Here is a 7,377-nt window from a genome sequence, read left to right on the forward strand (position 1 = left end):
TTACGTATATACATTTTATTGGTTGCAACTGCTAAGATAAGTTCTCCAACATTTTACTGGAGATTACTGCTGATATAATAATAAATTATATTGTAAACCTAGTATATACCAACAATTGATTCAGGGGCAGCTGGAAATTTCCTAGATTACCATTTTATGATTCACGCAGGGTTGCCTCTTCTCCAGAAAAAAACAATGGCTAAAAATAACCACTCTGGATGGCACTCCCCTTGGATTATGTTTAATCTATTTCGAATCAGCACCCTTAACATGACTGTTGGGGTCCTACATTCTGAACAGTTGCAGTTCAATGTCCTCCATTCTTCAGCACAACTAGTTATTCTTGGTCTTCCTTGGCTACGTAAACACAATCCTCAATTCAACTGGACTGAGGTACAGTTGGCCTCCTGGGGTAAATCCTGCTTTTACTCCTGCATGGCTAAGGTTACTCCACTGCATCACATTCTTATAGCCAGCCTTCTGACCCCCTCTATTCTTTCCTCAGTATATGCAGAATTTTTGGATGTCTTTGAAAAGAGAGCAGCTTATGCTGCCACCTCACTTCCTAAAGGGAGGACATATCCGCTCTCCAAAGCTGAAACCAAGGCCATGGAGTAATACATCCAAGAGAACCTAGCTAAAGGTTTTATTTATCCTTCCTCCTCTCCTGCCGGGGCTGGTTTCTTTTTTGTCAGTAAAAAGGATTGTGGTCTCAGACCCTGTATCGACTACAGAGCCCTAAACAACATCACAATCAAGAACCGTTATCCTATTCCTTTGATCACTGAATTATATGATTCGCTCCAAAATGCTTGCTACTTTACTAAGTTGGATCTACGTGGGGCCTACAATCAAAATTCGTATCTTCCGAGGACATGAGTGGAAAACTGCCTTCAACACGAGATCAGGGCATTACGAATATCTTGTAATGCCTTTTGGGTTATGCAACGCCCCTACTGTCTTCCAAGCATTCATCAATTATGTCTTCCCTGACCTTCTTAATCACACTGTCATAGTCTATTTAGATGACATCCTCATATTCTACTTCACCCTTGAGGAGCACCATGAGCATGTAAAATAGGTACTGTTTCACCTCAGAAACAATTCTCTAGTAGCCAAGCTGGAGAAATGTGAGTTTGATCAAGTCCAGATTTAGTTTCTTGGATATGTTATCTCAAAGGAGGTTTTTGCCATGGATCCTACAAAGCTAACTGCAGTTCTGGAATGGCCTCAACCCACCTCATTAAAGGAACTACAGAGATTCTTGGGGTTTTCCAACTATTATCGCAAGTTTATAAAGAAATAACCTCAGATTAGGAAACAATTTATATTTTAAAGACTGAACCATATAAGGAACAGCCATTAACAAACAACACAATTATATCTGGGATACTTGCCAGAACATATTGTTTAAGAGACATTGTTACTAACAAATAAGTCTGGCCGTTGTCTTCACAGTAAATATTTAAAGTGAAGGTAAACTTTGGTGAAAGCCCGTTTTTTTAAAAAATACTATTAAAAACAGGGGCACTTTCATTCATCAAAGTTTACAAAGCAGCCGTTTTGATTAAAAACGTACCTTTTTTTCTTTTCACAGCCAGAGCAGCTTCCCCCTCCTGGAAATCCTCTCTGCACACGTCAACAATGGCTAATCCAGCTTCCTCCAATCACGGCTTTCCCCCCCAGGGTAGTCATTGCCTGAGGCCATGCTGTTATATGATGTGTGTTTTATAAGGAATTTTTTAAGGAATTTTTTTTAGATACTGGTATCGGTTATTTTAGATTGTTAGATCACCAATATCTGGATAATCAATACAAAATATTATCATTATTTTCCCCCAAATCTGTATATTTGCGCTATATGCATATTTGCACTACCTCATATTGTTTTATAAATATTATAAAGAACTTCTCCAAGATTGTGACTCCACTTACTTAGCTGACTAAACGAAACAGAGACTGTAAAAACTGGCCTCCAGTTGCTGTGGACATCTTCTCTCAACTAAAGAGGGCTTTTTGTACTGTTCCTGTGCTACATCATCCTGATCCTGATTTACAATTCACCTTAGAGGTTGATGCCTCTGAAATAGGAGCTGGTGCAGTCTTAACCCAAAGAGACCCTTCGACCTCCAAGTTTCATTCTGTGGCCTTTTTCTCTAAGCGATTTCTTCCTGCAGAGAGGAATTATGACGTGGGAAATTGTGAACTTCTAGCCATCAAGATGGCCCTTACTGAATGGTGTCACTGGCTAGAAGGTACTACCAACCCCTTTCAATTTCTCATGGATCACAAGAACCTGACGTACTTAGAAACTGCTCATCGACTCAATCCTCGACAGGCTAGGTGGGCCTTATTCTTTTCCCATTTCAACTTTATAGTCTCTTACCTTCCTGGGACCAGGAATAAAAAGGCTGATGCCCTTTCCCATCAGTTTCCTCAGTCTAACGACTCTTCTGAAGCTCCTATCAAACACATCATACCTCCCTCCTGTGTGGTTGCTCAGCTCAACACCTCTCTTCTTCAAAGACTGCAACGTGCCCAGTCAAGAAAACCTTCTGAAGCCCCTGCTACTCTGGAAATCCTTTATGTTCCTCCAAACCTTCGCTCTCTTGTGCGAACCTGGGCTCATAACAGCAAGCTGTCAGGTCATCCTGGTTTGACAAGAACCTTTAAATTCCTTTCCCAACATGTGTGGTGGCCTACCATGAAGTCGGACTCTCAGGATTATGTCAAAGCTTGTCAGATTTGTGCTTGTTCCCTACCTCATGGCTTACTTCAATCATTGTCCATACTTAAACAATCATGGACACACATAGCCATGGACTTTGTTGTAGACCTCCCTCCTTCTGACCATCATACAGTCATCTGGGTTGTGGTGGATCGGTTCTCCAAACTTACTCACTTTGTACGCTTACCCAAGAATTGTCCACTCTGTTTCTGTTACACGTGGTATACCTCCATGGTGTACCCATAAATATTGTCTCTGACAGAGGACCCCAATTTATTTCCACCTTTTGGAGAAGCAACCACGGTTTCTTTGTTCTCTGGTTATCACCCCCAGACTAATGGGCAGACGGAGAGAACCAATCAGGATCTCAGAACATATGTCAATTCACAGCATACTAATTGGTCTGAGCTGTTACCCCTAGCTGAACTGGCAAAGAATACTCATTGGCATTCTTCTCTACGATGCTCTCCTTTCCAAGCCACAGCTGGTTATCAACCTCGTGTTTTTCCTCTTTCCGTTCAGTCTACAGGAGTTCCTGTTGCAGAACGTCGCTTCACTGACTTCACTACCCATTGGCAACGAATAGTCAGTGTCAGTTACGCTCAGCTATCTCCAGATACAAGAGCTTTGCTGACCATCATTGAGCTGCTATTCATGCTTTTTCTGCAGGTGATCGTGTCTGGGTCTCTACTCGACATATACGTTTATGTCAACCTTGTCACAAATTAGGGCCTCGATATATTTGTTCTTATAAAGTTCTCAAGAGACTTTCTCCTGTTGCCTACAGAGTGGCCTTACCTAAGGTCTTAGACCATTCTTCCAGTCTTTCACATCTCCCTGCTCAAACCCTACATCACGAGTAAATATACTCGATTCAGACGTCCTCCTTCTCCACTCGGGATTCAAGGGGAGCCGGAGTATGAGGTTGCTAGGATCTTAGACTAAAGAATTAAATGCAGACAGCTCCAATACGTTCCTGGGTTCCTGCCCCTGATGTGCATGCTCCTTCTTTGGTCTCCAGATTCCATGCTGCTCATTCTTTGAAACCGACTCTGGTTCCCGGTGGGAACCTTTGAGTGGGGGGCTATGTCACGCTGATCTGTTGTTATGGAAGCGTTGGTTGCTTCAGGCGCACAGCAATAACGTCATAGCCACACGCCCTGTCTTTCCTGATACCGGTCCGGATCTCACCTGTGCTCCCCTTGGTGCAAATCCTGACTTCTATGTAAGTACCACAGTTGCTCTCATCTTTGCTCAAGTATAGGTGTTACTGTGTGTACTCCTGGGTGCTTAGATTTTGCTGAACTGCTGTTGCCTAATTGTTACTGAACTCTGCCTGTCTGACCACTCTGTGGTTTAACCCCTAAACTGCCAGATTGCCTTACTGCTGCTGAACTCTGCTTGCCTCTGACCACTCTTCTGATTAACCCATGAACTGTTGTTATTGTGGATTGCCTCATTGTTGCCGAACTCTGCTTGCCTGACTACTCTCCAGTTATTCCCTGTAGTGCCGAGAAGGATTGCCCCTCTACCGTGAGTACTGTTACCTCATTTACTTATCTATTCTGTTGTTCTGGGATATTTCTTTATCCTTCCACTTGACGCCAGGATAAGAAGACCAGGGCTCACACAGCATAAGGAAAGTATACGTATTTGCCGTTTCTAATAAAATGGTAGTTGGGAGTCCAAGATGACCACATCTGTGTTTCTGGATGGATGAACCTGCTACCATATTTTAACATGGAGGCTGTGCATGTGAATATTGTCTGGTGCTGACTATCCAACAGAGAAGAATGACTGACAGTCACAGAAAAGCAGCACCAATTCAGTGGAATTTGGGTTTCTCTGAAGTTATTTTAAAGGGACACTCAATTCAAAATTAAACTTTCATGATTCAGATACAGAATGCAATTGTAAACAACTTTGCAATTTACTTCCATTAAAAAATGTGCAGTTTCTTTTTATATTTACACTTTTTGAGGCACCAGCTCCTACTGGGCATGTGCAAGAATTCACAGAATATACGTATATGGATTTGTGATTGGCTGATGGCTGTCACATGATACAGGAGGAGTGGAAATAGACATAACTTTTGTCAGAAACAAAAATCTACTACCCTATAACATTAGATTACTAGGTTATAATAATTTTCCCTTAGCCTGATGATTCTCTAACTCTCATACACTTTGGGTTTGTCCTACTCTCAGTGGCTGAGACAGTGGGACATGCTAGGAATTAATCCTTAACTTACCACTTTGATTCCCACTTTATGAGACTACTCATTTGCCCAGAATATCCATTTGGAAGCTCCCTAAAATGGTTAATTTATATTGTATTGCTAATATTATTTTGCCAGCCTGTTTCTTATCTGGCAGGTCTATAGGTATCACTGGCTTAACCCTTTTGTGTTTGCAGCTTACAGTTTATGTTTCCCTGACTCCTTATCAGATATTAAGGCAATTAATATAGAAATTATGGCATCCCATCTGTATTAATATATGCCACGTTTGTCCTATGGCCCAAGAGTGGCCTCCAATTTTGGTATAATACACCATGTTTACCTCCAAGGTCTTATAAAATTGATTATTAAGGTCCAAGAGTGGCCTTAGTATGTTTTGGAGGTTAAAAAATGAGAGCTCTGTTTTTTGTTTTGCATTGGTTTCCTTAGATCAGGTACAGTTTGGACAACTTGAACATTTTTGATTTGCAGGTTATATTTACATTTTTGGATTCAACTGACCAAGATTTATGATTATATTTTTTTTATTGGTTTATATATACCTGTAATCCTATTTTCTCATTAATTCTCATTTATTTTGATATTATGGAGTGTAATCTATAACGTCTGAGCTGTATTTTAAACGTTCTCTACAATTGATCAAAATTCGCAGTTAACTTCTATGTAATATGCTTTGCATGTATGTACCTATAATTTTGTGCATTATCTCTCAATAAAAAAATTAAATAAATAAAAGCATTAAAACATGTACACTCTCTAAAGTTCCAATTCCTACTGAACATGAGCAAGAGTTCACAGTATATATATATATATATATATATATATATATATATATATATATATATATATATATATATATATATATATATATATATATATAAATAAATATCCATTTTGTGATTGGCTGTTGGTTGTCACATGATACGGGTAGTGGAAAAAATTAATTAGCTTTGAACTTTGTCAGACTAAGGATATGATAATCAAAAACCCATCAGCATTCGAGAAATCACGCAAAATCGTTGCGGGCTCTTTTGAGCATTATATTGTAAAGTATGTGTCATTGGGCACTAAATGTGATTGCATTAACTTTTTTTTAGTGCATTTATTGATTATGCAATTCTTCTGTATTTAAATGGACAGCCAATTTACTTTGATCATCAAATTTGCTTTGTTCCCTTGGAATTATTTCTTGAAAGCACAACCTAGGTAGGCTCATATGCTAATTTCTAAGCCCTTGAAGTTCATGTGTGCCATATAGATAACATTGTGCTCACTCCCGTGGAGTTAATTATGAGTCAGCACTGAATGGCTAAAATGCAAGTCTGTCAAAAGAAGTGATATAAGGGGGAAGTCTGCAGAGGCTTATATACAAGGTAATCACAGAGGTAAAAAAGTATATTAAAGGGACAGTCTAGTCCAAAAAAAACTTTCATGATTCAGATAGGGCATGTGCTCAATGGCACTCACAGGAAGCTGTGCTGTCCCCATAGTCACAGGCAGTTAACCCCAGACAGGTCTGGGTGCAAGGCCCATAGGGAAAATTACAAAACAAATTAATGCAACACACAGAGAAATTCCAGCACTCGCTTACAAGCTCTCAGCTAAGATTAAAAGCAAAAATGAAAGAGTTAGTAACCACATCTGGCCAAATGGGACAAGCCTAGGGCACCCAGAACTGTCTGGGGTTAACGGCCTGTGACTATGGGGACAGCACAGCTTCCTGTGAGTGCCATTGAGCACCCAGGGCTGAGCATGTTGTAGGGTCATAGAATGTGTACCTTGTCCAGTCTGAGAGTGCAGTCCCCTTCCGTTTTGTATATATAAATATATATTTATTTATTCTCAGTCATAGACAAAAGGGTAATAAGCCTTCCCACATGAAAACATGAGGGAAGCGGAAGAAATACTTCTGTCCTAGGTATGAAGAAAACACATTGAATTGCTAAATATTTGTAAACTTAAACAAGAAAACAAAGCAGTTTCTTTGCACAACTGTTCCAAATATATGCATGATGGCTTGTCCATAAAAATACATAGGCCTAGTAGAATAAAACCAACAACAAAAAGGTGGGGACTTCTTCCAGAGCAACTAGGTCATTATGGTTTCAAAACAAAACCAGATAACCATAGATCTCTCAGAAGCTCTTTACTTTTTTTTTTCTTCTTGGTATCAGAATATTCACCATTGGTTTTCCAGGTTTATTTATTAGTTTGTAAAGAGTAGTTAAGAGTTCTGGTCACATTAATGGGACATGAAACCCAAATTTTTTTTCTTCATGATTTAGATAGAGCATACACTTTTTAGCAATTTTTCAATTTACTTTTATTATCTAATTTGTTTTGTTCTCTTGGTATACTTTGTTGAAAAGTATACCTAGGTACACGCAGGAGCTGCTGATTGGTAGCTGCA

This window comes from Bombina bombina, chromosome 1 (genome assembly GCF_027579735.1).
Source record: "Bombina bombina isolate aBomBom1 chromosome 1, aBomBom1.pri, whole genome shotgun sequence".
NCBI lineage: Eukaryota > Metazoa > Chordata > Amphibia > Anura > Bombinatoridae > Bombina > Bombina bombina.